The sequence below is a fragment of the Molossus molossus genome, unplaced genomic scaffold, assembly GCF_014108415.1.
Source record: "Molossus molossus isolate mMolMol1 unplaced genomic scaffold, mMolMol1.p scaffold_m16_p_1, whole genome shotgun sequence".
Taxonomy (NCBI): domain Eukaryota; kingdom Metazoa; phylum Chordata; class Mammalia; order Chiroptera; family Molossidae; genus Molossus; species Molossus molossus.
Window position 1 is genome coordinate 13,237,307 of NW_023425344.1, and position 24,346 is coordinate 13,261,652.

The 24,346-nt window shown below is 39.1% G+C and overlaps 1 protein-coding gene and 1 non-coding gene across 5 annotated transcripts in view; one reads left to right on the forward strand and one right to left on the reverse strand.

The window, feature by feature from the left end:
• Nucleotides 1-24,346, forward strand: part of SLIT2 (slit guidance ligand 2) — a 354,005-nt gene that overhangs the window by 84,892 nt on the left and 244,767 nt on the right. The gene's annotated exons all lie outside the window — the stretch shown is intronic.
• Nucleotides 8,739-8,843, reverse strand: LOC118621694. The gene has a single exon (XR_004957759.1). It is a non-coding gene; the product is annotated as a U6 spliceosomal RNA (small nuclear RNA).

Consider the following 24,346-nt stretch of genomic DNA (forward strand, 5'->3'; position numbering starts at 1 on the left):
TCATTTTTCTTGCCTGTTGGCGCTGGCAAACACCTTCAATACAGTGTCTCAGAGAAGGTGAGAACAGACATCATTGTCTTGTTCCTGACTTTCGGAGGCAGCTGTTTTCACAACTACCATGCTTGTGAGGTTGCAGGTTTCCAAGCCAACCTTAATGGGCAGTCGGAAAGAGTAACAGGCAAGTAAAAACGCTGTAAATCTTGCTACTTTTATTCAAATTTAGCTGTTTTTCTTAAATAAGCTCTCAGATTGCTGCAAGCCTTTAGTTAATTTTCTGAGTTCCCAAAAACTAAATTTGATCATTGTGCCATTACTTTTCATGTTTTTATGGAGCAGTGCATTCTCAGAGGTTCTGACTCTGTCATTCTAGAAGTGGCACGTGGTTTTCCGTGGGACACAGGAAAGGACAGGAAAAAATTAGTATAAAGCAAGGTCTTATATAAGTATTCTTTCCTGTTTTTAAAAGATAGGAAATAGCCTGGACAGTGTGGCTCAGTGAATAGAGCATCGTCCCATGGATTGAGAAATCCCAATTTGATTCCTGGTCAGGGTGCATGCCTGGGTTGTGGGCTCGATCCCCAGTAGGGGGCGTGCAGGAGGCAACTGATGGGTGTTTCTATCTCTCCCTCTCTCTTCCTCTCTCTCTAAAATCAATAAAAATGTATTTTTAAAAAGATAGAAAATAACAGTTCCCTCCAGAAATATTTCTTAAAATATAATAGCTTCTAATTTTTTTGAAAATGTCAGTTTACTTAAGAGCGTCTGCAAGTTTCCAGCTACAAAACAATTTAATGGCTTTTTAGAAATCATCATGTTCTTAAAAATCAAAAAGTACTTGAGGGAGAATATTCTTATTTGTACTAATATAAAATGAAAACTGTTCAACTTTATAGTGTGCTATTAAATTCTTCTAGGGAAAAAAGAGACTTACAATGTATTAATAGTTGACTGAGACACCTTTTATGTTTTATTTTGTGAGCTGAGAACTTAAAAATGTGCTAACTTTGGGGTTGTCAGCATACTCTATTTTTAGGCAACCTGAGTTTCTTTGGGTGGAGTCAACCTGAAGATAACATTCGGTTTCTTACTTCTTTCTAATCCAGCATATTCCCTGAGCCATTCGTTAAACCCTGGTTCTTAAATCATTGTCTGATTACACCCTTTTCACCTCCCTTTTGTTCATTGAGAACACGTTGACTTTGGAACACTCTGCACTTTGCTCTGACATTCACATTCCAGCAGCGGAGAAATTTACTCTGTTCTGAGTGAATCTGAGCAAAAGTAGAGCCTATTCTCGAACTGTGTTCACTGACAGGTGCTGCTCTATCGTCCTCTGTTGCTGCACAGGACAAAGAGGAAATAGGCCCTGGCCCATTGAAATTGGCAAGCCATTGATTCTTTTCAATATTTGTTGCAAGTGGTGAGCCACAGAGAGTTCTTGTGTTCATTTGTACAGGGCACAGAGTTGTATCGTTTTTATTTTATGTGTATGTGTAGTAATCATTTAGGAGAAAACACTGAAGGACAGATTACGAAGAAAACTTGATGAGGGACTCCTTCAAAAGACTTTGTCAGTTGCATTCACTTTCGAACACTGCTTAATAGATAGTAATAAATAGGTACCTGCTCCACAGTTGAGTGCTGATGGCCCAAATTAATTACAGTTTTGGAAATAGTATTCAGCTATGTTTTCCAAGTTCACTGTGATTGCCTTGATACAAGAATGAGAAGATTTAGGAATTCGTATATTGTATATAGAGCCGTCAATTTGCCTTAGGAATTAGAGTGAAATGAGTAATGAGGATGAGCTCAAGGTTACTGCATTTCAGGGACTACTTCCATGTTGAGAAAGAAAAGCCAGAGAAACCCCATTGAGGTGGGGAAAAAAGTGGGCCCAGGAGCAGGGTCGCCCACACTCAGAGCATCCTTAAGCTGATGAAGCTGACTCTGGCACCTATCATCCTCAGGCACTGCGCTCTCCGGATTTGCTGGACCTCTTTCCAACTTTTGCCGTCCTGGGAACTGTTAGCTTCCTTCCTTTCCCAGTTCACTCCTCTCACTTTTATTATCAGATTCTACTTGTAACTCTACACCCTTCCATCACTGATTCACTGTGGTCTGAGCCATGCTGTAACCAATATGTTCGACTGTGCTTATAACCTTGGGAAACTGTTACCTGCGATTACAATTTAGGCATTCAATCATTCATCCCAGTATTGATTCATCTCCTGTTATGTGTTAAGGACCAATGTACTGGGCACATTAGCTACAGAATGTAGTGAACCGACAGCTTCCTGTGATCGTGTAGAAGGGTCAGACTGTAAAAAGTAAACAAACGAACTACAACATCCCTGAGTGGTAAGTGCTATGAAGAAAACAGAAACAGAGAAGAAGGCCAGAATGATTGGAAATATTGTTTGAGAGAGTAGACAGGAAATGGCCCTCCTGAAGAAGTGATGTTTGAGGTGAGAGGTTTGTGCATATCAGGAAAGGCGTATCTGAGGCCAGGTGAACAGACAGTGAAAAGGCCTTACTTACCGAAGGACTCGCTGAATTTCTCCTCTCAGATCCCTTCCGGGAAGGCCAGCAAGGTTATGCTTCATGGGCAGCATGTGCTTCATAACCGACATGTAGAAAGAGCTAGAAAACAGAGTTCCACTAACCAACATGACGTGTATGATATATCTAGACCAGAGATTATCATGTCAGGAATTCACCAAATATATTTTGGATGTACAGGGCGATGGCATGTAACTTCTCGCCCCACGGTGGCACTTACGCACACCAGAGTTTGCCCAGGGCTCAGGCACCCTCATCAGCACAGTGCAGTTTTTAGGTTGCCCCTCTAGCCCACACTCGCCTCCTCTAATGAGCTTAAATGTGTTCCCCTTTTAAAACGTGAAGATGTGGACCTATATAAATAAGCCATAAACACACCCAAGGAATAGTTTTCACATGTTCAAAGTGTGAAAAGGGCTGCCTGTGTCCCATTAGCTTTCAACTGCTCACCCCTGTCTCCATCAGCACTGCGGTCATTTGATCAACATGCTCAGCATCTTTCATTTAAAAGTGTTGACACCACGCAGGACTCACATTGTTATCTTCTTAGTGTGCTTAGTGCAGTATACATTTTGTTTGAGGTTGGCTTCTGATAAAACAGTTAAGAAATATGCATACATTTTTTTTCTGGGGTCTAATTGCTTCCCTATGTTTCTCATAAAAGTATTCAGAGTGTTTTATTAGAATTCCTTCAATAAACTACTACAATAGGAAGTATAGTTATTATTGCTTTTTAACAAAGGAAAAGTTAACTAGCAAAGGGTTTAAATAGGCGTCACTAGGTTAACTGGGAGGTTAGTTGTAGAGTCAGGAGTGAAATTTTGACATCTTGACATTTAATTCAGTTGTCTCTTTAGAGCTCACTGCTAAAGGATGATAATGATACCTGTATATAAACCAAGCCAGATACGAATTACTAAATACTTTTGGGGTGATGTACACCTGAGTGGGTGAGAAGCGAAAAGGCTGATCTACCCTGGCAGCGAGTGGCTTGCACATTCTTGTCCCAACAGATCCATCTTTGACCCTTTCCTTTTTGCTTTTCCTGGGTTAAAAAGCCCCCCCCCCCAAATTGTACAGGTACTAGTTTATTTTTATTTTAAAAGAAAGAATAAGTGATGACACTAAATACGCCAGGTTTTTCAGTGGATCAAAACCCCTAAATTCAGAGCAATTGCTTAAAACCTGCTGAATAAATTAGTTGTATATCCAAGGGAAAAGCACAAAAATCTGCCAGTGTCACTCATTTGAATAGAGGTGCTCAGTTTGGATAAATTATTAGGTAATTTTTCAAGGCTATCACTCACAAGTAAGGCCTTTTGTGTGTGTGTATTTAAATGATTTATTTGCAAGTTCTCATAAATTTAAAATGTTTTCTCATTCACATCGTCACAGCTTGACAGGGCTGCTCAGAAGGCTCTTTCTTCCCTTGTGTGAGAGTTACAGAGCATGACAGTATGTGTTTGAATGTGTGCTGGTGAAGTGCTCTCCTGCCTGCTGTGGTCAAGTTCACTCCATCAGTCCACTGTTGGTCACAGTGATTCCCATTCTGGCGCCAAAGACTTCTGTAACATTAGCGTGAGTTAAGCTGGTGCTGCAGTATGTCTCTAACAGATTCAGAGTGTGGTCCTTTGAAGTCAGCTTTGGGGCAGGCTATTCCCAAATTCACCTTTAGTCAGAAGTATGGGGGGTATATATGGGGACACAATTTACATAGCTCACTCCTATGAATCCTCCTGGTAAATAATAGATGTGAGCAAGCAGCCCTGCATGTATCAAGACAAATCCGTACTATTTCCTGGCACACAGTGAAGCTTCTTTGGGAATGATGGCTCCATATAGTCAGAAAAAATAGGCTCATGAGCCCACGGTGTGAACCTTTTTCAGTAACAAAAATAACAATAAAAACATGGAATGTATTATTTAAAAATATCAGGGAGGGATTCTCTGTTATTTATACAATCCCTGTTAATGAGAACAAATACCAATAATCTATTGTTCCCTTGATCAATAAATGTGCTGTGTGGTTAGCTGAATATTTTGGCAAAACAACATCCATTACTCATTCCATATGGATTGCAAATGTTTCCAGTATTGAAAAGACAATACCTGGCTCTTAAACATGATAATGCCGCTGCGTCTGATTTAATTTGGAGGGTGGGAGGGAAAGGGGAGTTTAGGATTTCACAATTTCTTTAGAGTCTACTTGCTCACCTATTCAAGAAATATTTGTTAAAAGCTATTGAATGCCAGGAAGAATCTTAGTGCCAGGGGTGTGAGCAGTGAACACACTCTCTGCTCTCCAGCAGCTCAAAATGTAGTACCAACACAGGCACACGGAGATTTTAGGGGAAAACTGGGATGTTCTCATTGTACTTGGGCTGCTCGGTGGAACCTTCAGAGGCAATGTTGAAAAGGAGGTTTAACAGATGAATTGGTATGTGGTTTTCATATGGACTTGGAGGCAAAGGGCGTTTTAAGCAGGGGATGACAAGTGAAAGGTTCCCGAGGCATGAAACGGCGTTCCCCTTCTCAGAACTCAAGAGGAGGTGAGGGAGGCTGCAGCCTAGATTGTTTTAAAGGCCGTGAGGAGGTCTGAACCCCCAGTTAAAAGATGGGCCATGGTGTTATCCAAAATCACTTATAGACCCTGCCAGGGTCTTCGATTTTTATCCAAAAGACTCTAAGTCATTAAAAAACTTGGGAATCGGTATTAAAAAAAAAATCTGAGGTTTAGAAATACCATTCTGGTTCTTACTATGTTGTTTATTACCATCATAGATGTTTCCCGGGAACCCAGCCACATAGTTAAATGAATCTAAGATCATTGCGATTTATCCTTACGTATTAGCAGGGTGTCCATAGACCCTCCCTGGTCTCCTGGGATTCTGCATACCTCGTCCACCAGTTTGCCTTTTCCGCAGTCTTGTGTTCTCCTTTATTCTCTCTCTTTCTTTTTCTCTCCCCACCCTTCTTAGTTTGTCCCATTGTTTCTTTCATATTCCTCCAACGTTGGGGAGAGCGGGGGAACACAAAGCACATAAACCACAAAATCCCTGGACCCATTCAGGTGTGAGTTATAGTTATTTATTTACGTGTTATCTCTTTTAAACCAGGGGGTGTCTATATCTTGTTCACTAAACATCGATCGAAAGCCTGGTGTATTTCTTTCTCTTTGCGGTGCTTAGGATATCATAATGAACAAAATAACCAAAGATGCCTGGCCGTGTGGAGCTGACTTTTTGGCTCGACAAGATGCACAGCAAACAATAACATAATTATTAAGTAAATTGTGTAATATATTAGAACATGATATGTTTTTTGGGAAAAAAGATAGAAAAACTAAGGAGGGTTGGGTTGGTTGGTTTCAATTTCAAACAGAGTGACTGGATGAGCCCCACTGAGAAGGTGAGATAAGAACAAATACTTGAAGGTGGAATGGGAGGTGGTGATACAGGTACCTGGGGATGGGTAGAGAAGACAGCCAGTGTGGCCATTAGGGAGGGGTCGCCAATAGTACCCAACATGGTGAAGGTCTTGAACTTTGTAGATGTGCTTTCAAAGTATTGAAATAAAGAGCAAGGAAGGTGTTGTCCTCCTGCTCATCATCGAGTTTGGCAAGGAGAAAGTAAAGGCATCCCGCTTCCATACTCCCTGAGAATGTGTCCTCTGTTCGGTAAGACGGAATTGGATGATACGATACCGAGTCAGTGTTTGGAACTCCACGACTTCTTGTTACTCCAGCAGGCCGAAATCTCCCTGCTACGGCTACACACACAACTCCACCCATCGCTTTGTTTATTGTACCTTTCGGTGTTTCATAAACACACTTTCCTGTGTGTTTTAATCCACTTGTTTCCAAATAGAAAGAGAATTTCCTTGAGGCATGTGTCATTCCTTATGCAACATGAACCTGGAGGAGGGCAGGAATGAGTGGATACATCCGTCTGCAAGTTAATCTAGTGGAACGCCACTGAGAGGGGCATTTGACAGAAGTAATTATCCCAGGGGAAGTGTGCAGGCCTCCAAATTGACGCTAAACATCCTGCCCTGCTAAAGTTCTGTGAGTTTGAAAAATAACGTCAACAAAAATTTCACTCCAGTAAATAATTAACAGTTTGTTGATAGATACACTTAAGAGATTGATTACCTCTAATTAATTATAATGGATGCCCACACCAAGTATTTAAAATAGCTGTAGCTTCTTTGGGTGTTAGGTTGATACTGTAATTTGTACCTTCTATCTCTAAAATTCACTTACAAATGCACTGATTTTTAGATTCTGTATATTTGTCAAACAGGATGCTGTAATTTTTTTGTATAAAACTAAATTTTTGTTCAGGTGATTTACTTCAAATAATTTGTTCTTGTTTCTAGGAGTCATTATCAAAGATAAATGGATTAGTAGTGGTAGTAGGTCAGAAAGTAATAGAACGTATTTTGTATATTCAGTGGGTTAGATTCAGTTGCTAGATTTTTTTGTATAAGTGGGCAGAAGGAGATCTGATTCTTAGAAATGCATACAATTTATGACTACTAGTGGTTAATCACATTTCTAGGAAATTAGTGTTTTCCCTGAAGTTTTCATCCCACTGTGCCCTTATGGACATCTGCTTACACTGTGTGCCAAAACCTATGGTTAATATATAGAATACATAAACACCTTTTTCTGATTAGTGCAAACATAATAAAAATAGTTGAAGTGCAGGTAAATTTTATAATATTTCATGATCAATAACTCAATACTAACATGACGAAATGAAGAAGTATAGTGTTTATTTCCTTCCTGGTATCAGGAATAACCAGGACTCATCACGTCTGTTAACAGGGTTCTACCAAGTCATTTTCACTTCATAGGTTCTCCACAGAGCTTTAGATTTTGGAAGGGGGCGAGCGTGAGTATGAGATTTCACTCATGCTCCATATACGTCTGAGCTGTATTTCCTAATAAAGTTTTACCGAGGCTAGAATGTTGAGCACAAGCCTAATCATTTTAAGACAATAATCTAAATTTGAATATGCTGCTTTAAAATAAATATATTGATTTAATTAATTTATTGATCTTTATTTTAACCTTTTAAAATAGGTACCTTATGGTCATTTGAGTTGAGTCATTTGTTCAGCAGATCTTTCTTGAGTGCCTACAGGTACTAGTTGCTTTTTCAGGTGCTGGATCAACAGGCACAACCCACGGTATAGCTGTGAATAGAAAGGTTAATGATCACAGGCCAAATGTTCATGTTAGGAAACCAGTCAGCTTTCTACTTCTGATCATTGCTTTGGTCATTAGAACTATAAAACTTTTTCTGAATGGTTTATTGATTTTTAGAGGGAGAGTGAGAGAGAGGGAGACATTGATATGACAGCACAACATCAATTGACTGCCTCCTGCACACCCCCATCGGGGACTGAGCTTGCAACCAGAGTGTGGGCCCAACTGGGAAATGAACCAACAAACTTCTGGTACACTGCACGACACCCAACCAACTGAGTCACACTGGCCAGGAGAACCATGAAACTTTTAATACAAGTTTGCATTGACATTCATTCATTTAGTGTCTTTGTTTTGTGGATTATTTTTGTTTGTTTGGTTGGTTAATACTTATCTGAGCATATGAGGATATTTTCTGATTTATTTATTTATTTATTAGATACAGTGGAAGGGAGGGAGGAAGAGAGAGAGAGAGAGAGAGAAACATTGATGTGAGAGAGACACATCAGTTGGTTGCCTCCCACACAACCCTGACAGGGGCTGGGGATTGAACCCGCAACCCAAGTATATGCCCTTGACCAGGAATCAAACCTGCAAGCCCTAGTTCCAAGGACCGAAGCTCTAACCACTGAGCAAAACCAACCAGGGCTCATTCAGTAGATTTTTTGTTTAAGACCTAGTCCATACAAAGCATTTGTCTTAAATATCAACACAACCACAAAGGTAGAAGCATATGGGTTTTTTTGCCATCATAGCTCACAATCTAACCAACCAGGGTAGACAAACACTCAAGACGCCAGTGATCAAGGTGACAATGATAAAAGTGTTAAAAAACAAATAACCTGCTATAAAGGAATCGGTGGGAAAGAGGATTCATTCTGATTAGAGCAATCTGAGAAGAAGTCTTTGAGAAATTTTCCTAGGTAGTATCTACCTTTTCATGGTCGTCTTCAATATATATATATATTTTAATAAAAAACGCTTCATGAATGTGCGTGGCACCTTTGCACAGGAGCCATGCTAGTCTTCTCTGTATCGTTCCAATTTTAGTACATGTGCTGCCAATGATCAACCCCTCCCCCCCCCCCTCAACTCCCACTGATACTCTAGTAGCAATTATTTTGACATTGCCTGGACCTACGAAGATGTAAATATATAGAATAGCCAGCCATCTGTTGCCACTGACTGAGGCAGGGAGAGTGGATATGTAGTCAACATTGTCTTTTGACTTTCCTTTCACTGACAGACTCCTCACGAATAGTTTGCATCCTTTCCCATCTCTATCCACTCTTGAGAATCATTTTTTGAATGATCACCCTTGATCTCCGTCTAGCCAAATACAAGAGTCTTTGATCATCTTAAACCTGCTTAACCTCTGTGGGTGGGAAGCTGTGACTGATAACCCCTGTCTTCCTAAAATTCTTTTCCCTCTTAGAGCTTTTCTTTACTATTCATTTCTTTATACATGAAAACTGTTTTTTCTCCTCATCTAATATGTTTTTGAAAGACAAGGAACCCATGGTTAATTTTATTTCTTGCAATGTGTGCCTTGCCAAGAATATAATAGATGCTCTATAAATACTTGCAGATTCACTTTGGGAGGTATTGTCTTGGTGGAACCCACCACTAGTTACTGCTTCTAGAATGCATAAGGGATGCAGATAATATCTCACTCATTTAGTAAGATACATCACTATCTTTTGTAAAATAAATTTAATTTGAAATCCAAATCCTACAAGGCAGATGGGAAGTTAAATCTCAGTATAGCACCCTCCAGGGTTCTATACGAATTGAGTGGATTAGGTAGTACTCAGAAAACAGTGGCAGGGCTGCTCTCTTTAGTTCATCTTCGTCACTGCTGATACATGTTTTTCCCACACAACCCATAGCTCTTCGATTCTGTGCCTCAGTTATGGCATGAGATGTTTTCCAAGGCTGAGCATTTGAGTGTCCAGAGCCAACGTCCTGTTACACGCTTGGACCTTTCCCTGTCGTCCCCATGGGTGCTTTAAGGACTTGGCCCCTTTCCTCATCGACAATAAACTCTTCTTCCTATGTGACTGCTCTTATTCCTGTTTCCCTGGCTTCATGGAGCCAGCTTCCTGGAGAGACACCTAAGAGCAAGAAGTCTCTAGACAAATTCTGCATTGGCCCCATGACCCAAGGTTTGTCAGTTTCAGCACCATTCACATTTGGGACCAAAATATTTTTTGTTGTGAGGGGCTGACCTGTTTCTTAGAATGTTTAGCAGCATCCCCGGACTCTACCAAATAGAACAGTAGCATCCCCCCCCCAATTCTGACCATCAAAAATGTCTCCAGGCATTGCCAGATATCCTCTGGAAGTACCAAATCACCCTGGTTATGAATCACTGTCATAAGTCAACCTTACTGAGATATGAAAGGCTCTCAATAAATTGCACAGCAATAAATATATAGTTAGAAATGATTAATTCTCCTTTAAAAAAATACATTAGAAAGTTAGTGAGAATCGTAGCCAAATAGGTGGATGGTAATGAAAAGGAAGGGGGATGGCATTGTTGGATCAGCAAGATGTTACTCACACTTACGAACACGAGAGGCTAGTATCCAGGCAGAGGAGGCAGGTTTCACATCCGTCCAACCTGAGAATCCAAGAATACTTTTCGTAATACCTTATACTGTTTCAGCTATGCAGTTCACTTTGCCAAATATTTTAGTGCATGCGTAAGAAGACCGCATTCTTTTCCTTTGGAATATTGCCTTTGTAGTGGGCACTAGGTTTCAGGCATAACAATTTTTCACTAAAGGCAAGTAGAAATGTGAAATGCCCATCAGTTGCTTCAAATTTGTGTAGCAGGTATCTCGGGAATTCTTAAGGGCTTTGACTTCCATAGACTATCTACATAAGAAATATTAGGCTTAGCTCAAAGCTGGTGCTATTTCTTATTTTGCTAGACTCTCCTAAGCAACTGAATACAATGTGAGAGAATTGAATGAGCAAAGGTGAGACTGGGCAGGACTTACAAAGAGGAAAAATGACCTATAGAGATGAAGCAGAGCATGATAACCACGGATTGTGTGATATGGCAGAGGCAGCCAATACGAAGGACGGAGTGAAGGGAAATGAGTCTGTAGAGTCCGGAGTGCGGCTGGGGATCCCTTACAGGCTGTGCTGATGAGCGTTGGCACTATTCTCGAAGCCACTGGAGAGCTTTAGCAATAGCATTCCATGCACAGATTTTTGTTTCAGGGAAAATAGACCCCAAACTATTACCGTGATAATTTGAACATTGGATTTGAGCAGACATACGTCTCTTTCCAGGGTTGCAAATTTTGTTACAGTAGATTTGATGATGCCTTAGATTCTGCATTTGTTACAGGCTTCCACATGATGCAAGTGTGTCTAGTTCATGGGTAGTATTGTGGGTAGCCAGGTTCTAACTGACGTCCACATGCTGCGTCCTGGAAGAATAAGTATTAGCATGTGTTAGTGAAGATGCGGTCTCGGGTGACTGGCACAGGGTGCTTCGACTCTGTCTTCAGGAGCTGGTTTGATTCCCTCTCCAGCTTTGACCTTCATAATTGGATAAACTTTCTGGCTCTACAGTCTCTGGTTCAAGGTTCAAGTCATTCTCCAAGGTTCGAGTTTGGTAGAAATAAATGACTTTCCTCTTTCCTAATAGTCCCAGTGGAGAGTCTCATAACATTGCGTTGGCTCCAATGAACTCGTGTCTCTGCTTCTATCAAATCGCTGTGGTAAGACAACCGACATGTCCCAGTTAGACTGGCCCCAGGTTAGTCCTGTCCTAGAGCCAGAAGTAGAGTCAACTTCATCTGAAGGGCTTGGGCTGATAATGGAGAAAGGATGCCATTCTCAAGGGGAAAATCAGGGTGCTGCACTGAAAATGTGATTGCATGTCTACTATAAACAGTGTTGGATACATACCAGAACTTTACAAATGTTCTTGATTTCCCAGGAATTTTTTCATGGTGCCCTAGTCCAACAAAAATACTCAACAGTTAATTTATTTGGTTGGTAGGTCCAACAACTTAATAAGGATTTATGTTCTAACAACTTACTAGGGTTCTGTTTATTAAGTAGTTAAGCACAAACAACTTAATAAGATTTATGCCCTAACAGATATAAATGGAAAAAATAATAATATTTTATCCTCTAAGAAGATGTGTGCACCTGTTGGACTCCACACAACTTCTTGACCTCAGGTTAAGATTAAATTTTGCCACCCTCATTTCCTGTTCTACATTGGTTTTCCTTTTCCTTTTTCTTTTTTTGCAGTAATTCCCCATTTTTCTAACAGCAATCCCAGAGTCCCCAGCTTTACAAAGACATGATGTCATCAAAAGGAACATAGTGTGAGCACCATATTTCTTAGAACTGTGAAGTACCTTAAGCAAATTGCAGGTGTGGTCTCCAACAGATGTTCAATATCACTGTGTTTCTCTAGAAAAATTTAAAATATCATGAGAGCCCCTGTGAATTCCCCATGTTTGGGAACCATGGTCTCAGAAATGTTACAGTTGAACTTCTTATGAGACATCAGTGTAAAGTGGAGAATCAAGTGTTGGCTCTGTGGGTTAAGTGTAGATAAGAGGTCTAGGCTGATGGGCCGCTCAGTATTGAGGTCTGATTCCTTCTGTGTCTTGGCCCAGAGACTTCTGGGATGGTTCACATCTTTTCCTTCTCATAAGAATAGTGACATACACGTGGTAGTCCACTCAGCTACCCCACAGCTACACAGTGTGCTAGTTTACTCTTTGATCTTATGAGTTCTGAGTCGGTCTAATTGATGTCTTCCATGGAGTAACATCTCAGTATTTGTATTTTATGTTTGCATTTGTATTTAAAATAGACTACAAACAAAAATTTTTTTTGCTTTCTAAAGTCTGAAATGTTCAGTTATTGGCATAAATAACTGAGAGGTGGCCATCATATAGTTTTTATTCAGGTTGTAAACCTGTTTCTTTAAACTTAACCAAGTGTAACATAGCTTAATTAATAAGAACTGAGCTGAGAAAAGATTTGAATTTGAAGTGACTTTTTTTTTCCCCTCAAAGTAGTTGACAGAGTGTTTTCCCATTGATTATGCTTTTCTCCTTGTTTGTTGTTTTCATGACATAGCATCAATATCCTCCGATCTGATCTTTAAAATAACTTAAATGTAGTCTGGAACCAGCAGTTTTCCCAAAGCATGTGCAACTTTCATTTTACCAGAGTCAGTAATGTTAGTATCTCCCTAGTTCATGTATGAGATAGAAGGGCCATTATTATATCATCATTATATCACTGTAGCTCATCTTGTAACACTTCTCATCATCTCATGAAGCTGTCATTCACACTCATAGCTCAGAATTACCTCTGTTACAGTCTCTACCCATAGTCCAGAAAACAGAACGTATTGCAAATATTAAGTACATTACTGTTATGTGAATATTGATTTTTTTCAATTAAAAAGTGAAAGGTACTAACAGTTACTCAGTTACAAAGAAATACTGTGTTTCTTTCTCTTGGAACATCTAAATAATTTCTACTTTATTTATAACAGCAATGTAATTTTAGACTTCCTATTTTTTCTGTTAGGTTCTCTTTTCAGTATCTTTTGATACTGCAAATAGAATATTGAGCGTATTAGCACAACAGTGACAATTGTTTATAGTAGACTTCGAAACATAAGATCATTGTACATGATTATTTTTGAGGCTTGATGTAATTTGTTTCTTCAATGACATAATCATGGCTTGGCTAGGACATGTAGTTTTGACACTGTGATAGTTCAGGACATGTGTTAGTAATGAGTGTCTGTGAGTACTTACCATGTCACATAAACAACGGTGCTTTCATGAGGTGTTGAAACATGCTTCTGCCCAGACAGCTGAGTTTGTTTGTGATCATGAATATCAACAGAGCTCCCCAAAGACAGTGCAGTTTCAGTATTGATGATTGTCCTCCTGATGGGGCTCTCAGTAGTTTTCTTAGTTCTTGTCTCAGCAGTTCCTCATGATTGACAGGTGACAGTCATAATCCTGGGTTCCAGCTGTAGTATTTTTTTTTTTTTTTTTTTGTTCAGACAGAGTGGGAGGGAGAGAGAGGAAGGGAGAGAGAGAGAGAAACATCGATGTGAAGGGACACATCGAGTGGCTGCCACCCGCACGACCAACCAGGGCCGGGAACAAACTGCAACCGAGGTACGTGCCCCTAGCGGGAACCGAACCCGGGTCTCTCCGGACCGCAGGCCGACGCTCTAACCGCTGAGCCAAACTGGCCAGGGCGTATTTTTTTTTTTATCATGAAGATATTTGGATTTCTTTTTTAATCCTCACCTGAGGATATTTTTTTATTTATCTTCAGATAGAGTAGGAGGGAGGGAGGGAGGGAGAGAGAGAGAGAGAGAGAGACAGAGAGAGAGAGAGAGAGAGAGAAAATCATCAATGTTAGGGAGACACATCGATTGGTTGCCTCCTGCATGTCCCTGCCCAGGGCCAGGGACGAACCACAACCGAGGTATGTGCCCTTGGCTGGAATTGGACCTGCGACTCTTTGGTCGGTGGGCCGACACTCTACCGCTGAGCCAAACTGGCCAGGGCAGGATTTCTTTTATAGAACAAGAATAACATCGCATGTGTTGCTGGTTGAATGGACTCTCAGTTTATACTGGCAAAGGGACGGTGCTGTATGCCTCTGGGTCTGAGACTTTCCCTTTGCACAGCCGTTTTTCGCTCAGTACTCCAAGGGTCAACTGACCACTGTGTTACACAGTACACACCTGGGCACTCAGCGAACTGAAAACCATCTCGTAGCTCATCACACAGTGCTGCTCACCCCAGGGTGACGTGTCACCCCTGCGGACTGTGCAGCGTAGCAGCCACTTGTCACTGTGTATTTTCTTCTTACTGTAACAGCTATCGTTCAACAATTCTATTATCATTTCTCTGGTGTATATTATTAAGAGTTGTGATCTTTTTCACTCAGATTAGTAGAAACTAAAAAGTACAGCAATTTGTTAATGTGTATTTAATATGAATCACCAAACCTAGAGCTTTTGGACATAAAAATATGTGAAGTTGGGTAAGCAGTACATAATGTTTTGGCTGTTGGGAGGGGCCTATTAAGTTGGACTTTCAAATTTCTTGTTCTCACAGCACATTTATATTATGGCAGACTTGGACTTTTTGCCTTTTAAAAAATATTAAATTCAGTCCACAAATATACAATAAAACTGAAAAGTGTTATATACAAAATACCTTTATAGAATGTGCGGTTGTATAATCAGGAGATGCGATTTGACTGGGCTACAGAGAGAAGCATGCCAGGGTGTCCCCGAGTCCTGATGTTGACTGGAGGTGTTATAATAGGAAAAATACGTTTGTATTGAGTCACATCTGGGGAGCATTTGTAGCCAGTGTAGATGTGCATGCTTTCTGACGTAATTAACATGTGGCAAAGGTAAAAGTTTAGGCCTTCATGAAAATCAAGGTTTTAACTGAATAGAAAAAAACAAACTCACCCTTACTTTAAAGCATGATGAAATTGTGAAATTGATACATAAATCAATTATTGTATTCTGAACGTAAAGAAATACTTCCAAAAGGCATTCTTGGAAACAAGCAGGTGTAATGGCAATGTGCGAAGCTTCTTTGGGATACAGCTTTTTTATTACATCCAGACATGTTACCAAACGGTCTTTAATATTGCATAAGCACCAAGGCAGAAACCAGTGAAAATAATGCAGAACATTGAACGATTTTAGAAAGCACTGTTTGCAGAGCCCATGCACCACGAGGTGGCAGGTTCGATTCCTGGTCAGGGCACATGCCCGGGTTGTGGGCCCGATCCCCAGTAGGGGGCATGCAGGAGGCGGCCAATCAATGTTCCCTCTCATCCATGTTTTTATCTCTCTCCCTCTCCCTTCTTCTCTCTAAAATTAATCAAGAAAACAAAAATTTTTAAAAAGAAAGCAGTGTTTTTGCTTAGAGCAAGCCCATGCACCATTTACTACCCTGCATACACACTCTTTTACAACTGTATTTCCCACAGTTTTTCTTGCACGCAAGAGCACAGGCAAGGACCTCAGAACTGGTGGAGCCCGAATGCAGCTGCAGCCCCCTTACAAGAGACCTGCAGTGGTTTCCCAGTCTCTTTTGTGCGAGATAAGGAAGTGACTTTCCTTAGAGGAGAGGATTACAGTCATATCCTTAAGCGAGGAAACTAGAACCAGATTTCTTTTTAGAACTTGCAGCAGGGATTCTGAGAAAATGTTGCACTGAACGTGAGCTTCCTCGAAACTCAAGTTACGAAGATTCTGGTAACACTGCACATTCAACTTTTGGAAACAGGCGGGACCACAGACCAGTGTGTACTTTTCGTAACTTAAAAATAATCATAGTCCTTGCATAGGATATAATTGTTAGTTCTTCTAAAACCAGAACAAACTGCAAAGAAAAGTGAGCAGCAACATTAGTGGTTCCTCAAATAGCTTCTCATATATTTCTTTAATTTTGTGATGCATTTTTTTTGTTTACTCTCCGATTGAATACCAGGCAGACGTTATTTTCTCGTTGATGTATATCGTGTACAAGCATTTAATGCTAAATTGAGATGGAAAGGTAGTTTTTCCTTCCCTTTCTGGAAAAAAAAAATCAAATATTTATTAACTGCTTTCTATTGTTGTCTTTCTCTTTAGAAAGTAATTTGTGGTCAGTGGAGCCCAGCGGGGAAGCTCCTTTTCCTCCAGATGGCTGTGACATTTGAGAAAACCTTGGAGGATTAAAGGCACTCTAGCGAGCACTCAACGCAAAGCCCTGACACAATTTGACAGTCCTAATCTGGGCCCTGAACTGATTGGACGACCAAGGGCACAAAATTCTCATCCAACTGTGCAATCACGGTGCACATTTTTAAGGACACTGAAATTGTTCCAAAGTTTTGGTGACTGTTTTAAACAATAGTATATAGCCTTTTTTTTTTTTTTCAGAGCATGTGCTTGGAAAGGCTCACAGAGGTACCCTGTATGGTTTAAAAAAACAACAAAACTTCCAATATTTTTGCATGAATGAGCACAGCATGCTATAAACGTCTTTACTCTATTAAGTAGGGTTTGCAAACAATCTAAATGGTTAAATGGTAGAGGAAACTATAGAAATTGATCTCAGTGAGCAAAGCCTACCAAATCTAATTATATATTGTCACCATCTGCTGAAATATGGTAACAGAATTAATACAATTGCTCTCAGAATTAAAAAAAAAAAAAACTTTAAAAAATCCCTGCAGACATGGTGTGTGTGTGTGTGTGTGTGTGTGTGTGTGTGTGTTAGAGAGAGAGAAGGAACATAGTAAGAGCAAGAAAGAGCATCTTACATGTTCTTCCCTTTTTTACTTTCCCTCAACTTGTCAATTATTTAAAATAATTGGAAAGACATTTTCCTAATTTTTGAATTGATTAAAGTTATCAAGTTTGGTAAGATGATTTTATTGGTTTGGAATTTTAATTATATCCACTGCAGCTTCCAAAATTACCATGGCAACAGGTGTGTAATTACCAGCATTGCATATAGCTTCAATGTGTAATGCATTTCTTCCGGTTGAATGGATATTAAACCACACTGCTTAACACCTACCCTGCTACTAAACAGATCAAGCTTTGACCATAGCCTGTAAATTGATCTTGCTTCTATAGATTTCTTTTACTACAAAGCCATTGGATCAGGGTAATTTGTGCCTTTGAGAGTTTTCTAAATTTATTAGAGCTTGACAGAAAGCTAGTTTTATTTCATTTAATGACAAAAAGTGATGTGTTTAATTACTACTCACATTTCCTTTTGTAGAACTCTCTCCGAGAGAATTTGCTGCTACCGTTTTGATGTGTGTTCATGACAGGTGACATTTTTTTTTAAGCATTTTCCTAAGAGCATCTTGTGTTTTAATTTCTGCTCTTCACAGCAAATGCAAGTGAGCCTTGTATAAAGCACATATGAAATGTAACCTTTGAATTAAAACATAAATAAATATCATCAAATACATATCAACTCTAAGAAGATAGTATAATCATGCTTTTAAAATGGAATCTCAACTTCACATCGTTTCTCATATTCCAGGTGGTCTTTTCAGACTGACTTCCACCTATGAAAAGGCAAGAGTGAATGATTATCTATCAGATGTTATCTTTTATATATCTCTGATTGTCATCAAATTCAAATGTTTTCTTAAATAGCCAATGAAAGATAACAGTTTACTTTTATTATTACTATTATTATTATTATTATTATTATTATTATTATTTTGGTCATCTAATATCATTTAATTTATAAATCCAGTATAAACATTTGACTGACAGTAGTGAGGCTTTTAGGAGCTAGCGCTATAAGAAATCTATTCATGTTTAAAATACACAGATCAAGAAACCTTGTCAATAATATTGTTAAATAGGAAGCCAGCTAAATGATTTTAAAGCTAGTTGTATCTCTTTAGTAGTCAGTCTGTTTTTAATGGACATTTCATTCAGGAGTGCCATTCAGGACCTTGAAATTATTAAATGAAACCTAAGTACATAATCGATCTTAGAACAACAGCTAGCAAGAAGATATATTTAGAACTTGGAGGCTAGACACTTGGATTTCCAAGATGATTCTACAAATGATCAGAGAAAGGTTACATGTGACCTTCTACTCCACTCTTTCTTCTCCATCCCAGCCAGATATCCCAGAATACATCATTTAATTATCATCGATTTTAACTTAGTGTGTTTCTGTTTCAAACTAAAGTTGAGGTTACCGGAGGTACAGGATGGGATCACCTAGTTATGTATTGTAAAATGGAGCCTCACGTGCTATATTCATGGTGTGGACTGACAACTAAGAAGGGTGGATGCTTTCTAATTTACCCAGATAGGTTAACATTGCTGAAATAGAGTCCATTGCATTAAAAACCATGAAAAGAACACAGAGCTTATGCTCATTTTCCCTAGGCTGGTTTCTCCAGTATTTCTCTCTCTATTATTTACTCTAGCTCATATTTAAACTCGTGTGTGTGTGTGTGTGTGTGTGTGTGTGTGTGTGTGTGTGAAAGAACGGATAAACACACACAGCGTATTTCTGTAGACTCCCTTTAATGGATCTCTGCCAGTGTTAGCCATTGTTTCAGTTGTTTCTGGCTGCTCAACTGTGCAAGGTTGCTTGGAAACGCTCCTTCTTCAGTGCAAAGCTTCCCAGCCACTTTCCATACCTCCCTGTTCAGGGCTTAAAGACTCAGGAAATCCAGCCACTGGTGTTTCTTTTCAAAACCTCCTTCATAAACTAATGATCTTGTAAATGGAGAAAAGAGAAAAAATAGCTTCCCAGCCTATGGGGCATGCATGTGTAAAACAAAACCAAAACTTGCAAGAAATCGTAAAATTGTTACAATTTAAAACAAACTGAACATTTCCCTCCCAAGTGACCTTGCTGTAAAACTTTGTTAAGCCCTTATTTTGTCATGTGTAATAGTATTTAGAAACATTTAAAATGAACACTTACCCCAAACTCTCAGTGTGGAAATTTGGTTCTATTCCCATTAAGGTTGCATCATTGTCTCATCACCCTTTACATTTGGAAAGGTTGAAAAGTCAGGTACCTTAATTTGGAATTTTAATGCTTTTATTACATTTCTAAATAAGGATCATCATTAGTTAACAGAATATGATCATTATTCACTTTTTTTTCCTAGGTTAGATTGGTTTGAGTCCGTCTTGAGGAGCTTATGGAATATAAACTCGGTGTTATGTTTATAACACTGATTCACTTGCTCTTTCTTGGCTTTGCTATTGAGTCATTTTCTCTTTTAATGCCATTTTAATAGCAAGTTAAGAGTTTAAAATATTACAATCGCATTTTTGTCTACTGTTAGTCCAACTATATACTTCTGAAGTATAAAATAGGAACATTATACCAACATGTGTGAATTAAATGCATGCTATTACATAATACCTATATACCATTACTGACTTTTAAGAAAGATTCTTTTTAAAAGTAACAGTAGGTCGTTTTCATCTTTTTCTTTTTTGTTAGTAGTAAGAAATTATATGTTTGTTATATAGGACAAGAAAGGAAAGATGCGTTCTGCATTGTTGAAAGGCATGTTATCATTAGATGTGACTGAACCTAAATTTAAAATTAGACTTTGGTCTCCAAACAGGTTTCTGTTTTTCCAGTTTACTTTCAAATTCTGACAGTCTATAATTTTAATTGTATAATATTAATACTGCCAACAACACACCCTTGGACAACTCTCTATTGGTAGATGACATGGATTAAATTGGTTATTAAACATTGAAACTTCTCTTATATCATGTTTATTTAAATTTATTTGAATGCTATTTCCTAACTTATTCATTTAAATAATTACCTCTGATACATGGATTTTAGTTGCTGCAGAAATACGTTTTAAGATTACTCATAATGTTAATTTTTACGTTTAAATAACTATATGACCCATCATGGTTGGTTACTAATTTGAGTTTATTCATTATGCTATTTGTGAAATGAAGAATTTAAATCATTGGCCAAAAAAAGCAGATATATTTTTTCAAATTCTCATTCCTTCTATATCTCTTAGGCCTAAGTGTACCTCAGGATAGCTCTTTGGATCTGTTTTTCAATTTCTGATGACGATGACATTTTTTTCAGCTAACATAGAGTTATAGCTCAAATATCATAAAGTCGATGAGATTGGTCTTACTATGTCGTGTGTTAGGGGCAAAGCAGAGGCATATGGCTACCTGTTTAAGCACGTAGCCTCTATTTTAAATGCAGAACTGTTAATTGTGGGCTACAGATTACTGTAATAAACAGAAATCTGGTGTTTTCATTGTCATCAGGGTGAGAGTCTGATTTTCGTGTGAATTTAAATTGGCAAGACAGATAGACTATCAAAATAAGCGTCATGTGGTGATTTTGAAATAATTATCAAGAAAAGGATGAAAGAGCTCAAGTACTTTGTGTGAGACAGACTGTCTCCAAGGTGCTTTATATATTTTGTCTTATTCAATCCTAAGAAATGCCCTATGACTTACGTAGCATTGTTTCCATTTTACAAATTGAAGAACACATGCTTATTGAGGTTAATTAAACTTAGATTTCTCCCAGTCATTTCCAATTCCAGAGGTTATAATTCTCTACTACACCTCCAACGTTCTCATTAATCTAAGCAGAGAGCATACCTGTGATGGCCTGTGAAGCCATCACCTTAAGGTAGGTGACCAGAACTGTCAGGAATTCAGATGGTTTCAAATCAGTAGTGCACTAGAGAATAGATTTACTGTGTGCAAAGCAACGGCCACAACTAGAGCACAATTACAGTTTCTGTCAAAATGGACCACACATTTTGAGTTTTCAATAGACAAGGGTAAGGAGGTATTCAGATATTTCCATAGAAACCAGGAAAAATACTCTGGGTCTTTGAGGACCATTATGTAGCAAGCCCACAGTAAGAGATGTAAAGATAAGACATGGTCTGTGCGCCTGTGAAAATCCTACCCATGGAAATCACCACTTGAAGAAGTCATTGCAGCACACGGTGTCGTGTGAGGGCAGGGATGATGTGCTGTGGGAGCAGGGTGAGCACCACTCTGGAGGTGACATCTGAGTAGGGCCTGGAAGGATGTGTTCACATAGCAGTGAAAGAGAGATGGATTTCAGGCTGGTGCAGAGGCACAGATGGGCCGGTGAGCAGCCCCACATGGTCCACACAGTTGGTGCTTTAGTGAGTCAAAAGAGGTTTCTAGTACGGCCCAAGGAGCCAGTATCATGAAAGGCCATTCCTGGCATTCGTGTTAGATAGAGAGAAGATCTGTAGAACACTTATTCATTATAGACCAAAAAATGTTCAGATTTATACTTTTCAAAGATTGCATTTGTGGTAATCAAGAGGATAGGATAAAGGCAGAGAAGGTAGAGTCAATAAGATCAGTAAGGTTGTCCAGTTGGTGTGGCTCAGTGGTTGAGCATCCATCCAAGCGCCAAGAGGCCACCAGTTCGATTCCTGGTCTGGGAACATGCCCAGGTTGTGGCCCAATCCCCAGTGGGGGGCATGCAGGAGGCAGGCAGTCAATGTTCTCTCTCATCAATGTTTCTATCTCTCTCTCCCTCTCCTTCCCACTCTCTCTAAAATCAATAAAGGAAAAAATAAATTTATAAAAAATATAGACATATATACATAAGGTTATTATTACCTTAGTCTGAAGAGTTTACACTCTGGGCAAGCAATGCTCAGGGCTTGAACCAAGAATATGAATAAGACCAAAGAAGAGGTACTGAGAAATCTTGCATTTATGTCATTTATTATATTTTTAAAAATCTCCAAGTCCTTGCTTTTAATTCTTTTGGGTATATACCTAGGAGTGGACTTGCCCAATCATATGGCAATTCTATGTTTAATTTTTCGATGAACTGCCAAACTCACTGTGTTTCATAATGATGACATTAGAGAAGGCTTTCTAAGCATGAATGAAGTCCACACGTATTTGTCTAAAAAATATAACACTAATCTTAGGAAGCCAGTGATTGCCACATAAGGTGCTCATCTTTTGTTGGTAATGAGTGGGTGTGTTTGTGGAGGCAGTAAGGACAGGCGGTTAGCTGTCCTCATGTGGAACAGACCTCTGATGATTTCACGCAGGAAGCAGATTCATGGTGGCGGATGGAGATGACTCAGTAGAGTGAGGCCATAGAAGGGCATGGTTGTCTCAAGAATGGGACTGCGCTCTGGGGGATAAGATGAAGTTATCAGTGGGGAAAGAGTTCTGTGAGCCACACAGTGGAGAAAAGGTGTCGTACATGGGTGTGAAAATGAGGGATGGAGGGGTTTTCATATTCTCTGCTCCCTCAGGTCTCTGCCAGACCTCCGCGCACCCCCATCTTCACTTTCATCCAGCTCCGCCGAAGGATACAAAGAGGAAGGGAAGCCTTACATACTCTTTCCCTTTGGACCCTCCTACCAAAAACCAGCAAATACTAATTTGCTCCTCCGTGAGCTACACAGAGGATCCCCTATATGTCAGTGAGAGTTTTAGATGTGTCTGGAAGAGGGAGGGAAGGCTTTTCACATTTTGGCTTAATCTCCCCCTTGGAATTGCTAAATGGTTTCAGCACCCCATTTCACCCCAGACAAATGCAGGAAGGTTTTAATAGGAAGGGAGTCTCAAGAATCCAAATTATAGATGTAAGCTATCTTTTTGCCCAGTTATTTTTTAAAAGGATAAAGAGGAAAGAAAGGAGAGAAGGAAACATAGATAAAAGTAATACTTGAATGGCATAACATTTTTTTATTAATGCACCTTCAGTGAAGGTGAATCACTTGATTTTGAAAGTTCTATGACCTTGGATAGGTTGTTTAAACACCCAGGACCGCAGGGCCCTCTTTTGTAAAATAAGGATAATGATTTAATTTCTACTTTGGAAAATAGGTTTTTACTACTCAGTGTGAAAACACTTTGTAAATGTTAATGTGCTTAGAAAATGAGTTTTCTTTGTACAGTGAATTGGAACTTGGTGCCTCAAAGTAGTAGAAATCCAACAAAATTGTTCTAAAAACCTTAAGTTAAATAAAAGTATATGTGATCAGTTAAAGCCAGGATTTGTAGAATAGATAAGTCAGATTGGTTAATATAGTTTACTTAGAACTATGCATGGTACGTACTGTCCTTATAAGCAAACAGTGTTGCAGGAGATGATATCTCTTTAAAAAAAAAAAATAGGTAACAATTACTGACTGTTCACTAGGTGCTGGTCACTGTTCTAAACACAGTTGCATGTGTAAACTCTAATTTTTACACTACCTGTGAACTATCATCCCTATTTCAAAAACCAAGAAATTGAGGAATCAAAAGTTTAAGGAACTTGCCAACATTAGACAACTATTACTTATTATGTAAAAATGAATCCATTCTCATTTTGTATCGACCAAAGATCTCAGTAATTGTTCACCAGAGCTGATTAGCAAATTTTAATTAACATGTTCAATATGTGATATTTAAGTTACCTGAAGAGCCTATTCTTAATTTTTACAGATTATTCATTTTTACCTTTAGTAGATTTAAGGAGACTTTCAAAGGCTCCTTACATGAGTGGTTTTCATATTATACCCTAAGGATCCCTGGAAATTTCTTGTAGAACATCATGTCCTCTATCCAGATTCACTCTGGGGATATCTGTTTTATATATTAGGTTTCATTATTAGAGCCCTTCCTTCCTTTCTCCTTTTCCCTTTCCCTTGATCCCTCCTCCCCTTCCCTCCCTTTCTTTCTTCCATTCATTGTCCATCTATTCGTCCATCCATCCATCTATCCATCCATCCATCCATCCGCCCATCCGCCCGTCCGTCCGTCCGTCCATCCATTTACTCATATCTTCATTCATGTATCTTTACATTCATCCAACAAACCAACTAACCAAGCAACTAATCAACTAATACACATTGGATCCTCAATATATACTAAACACTGTGAGTGCTGGCCATTGCGTTCTTACAAAAGAAGTATCTAAAAGATTATTTTTTAATTGTAAAGCCACAGAGAGTGAATTTAAACACAATTGTGTTTAATAAAGC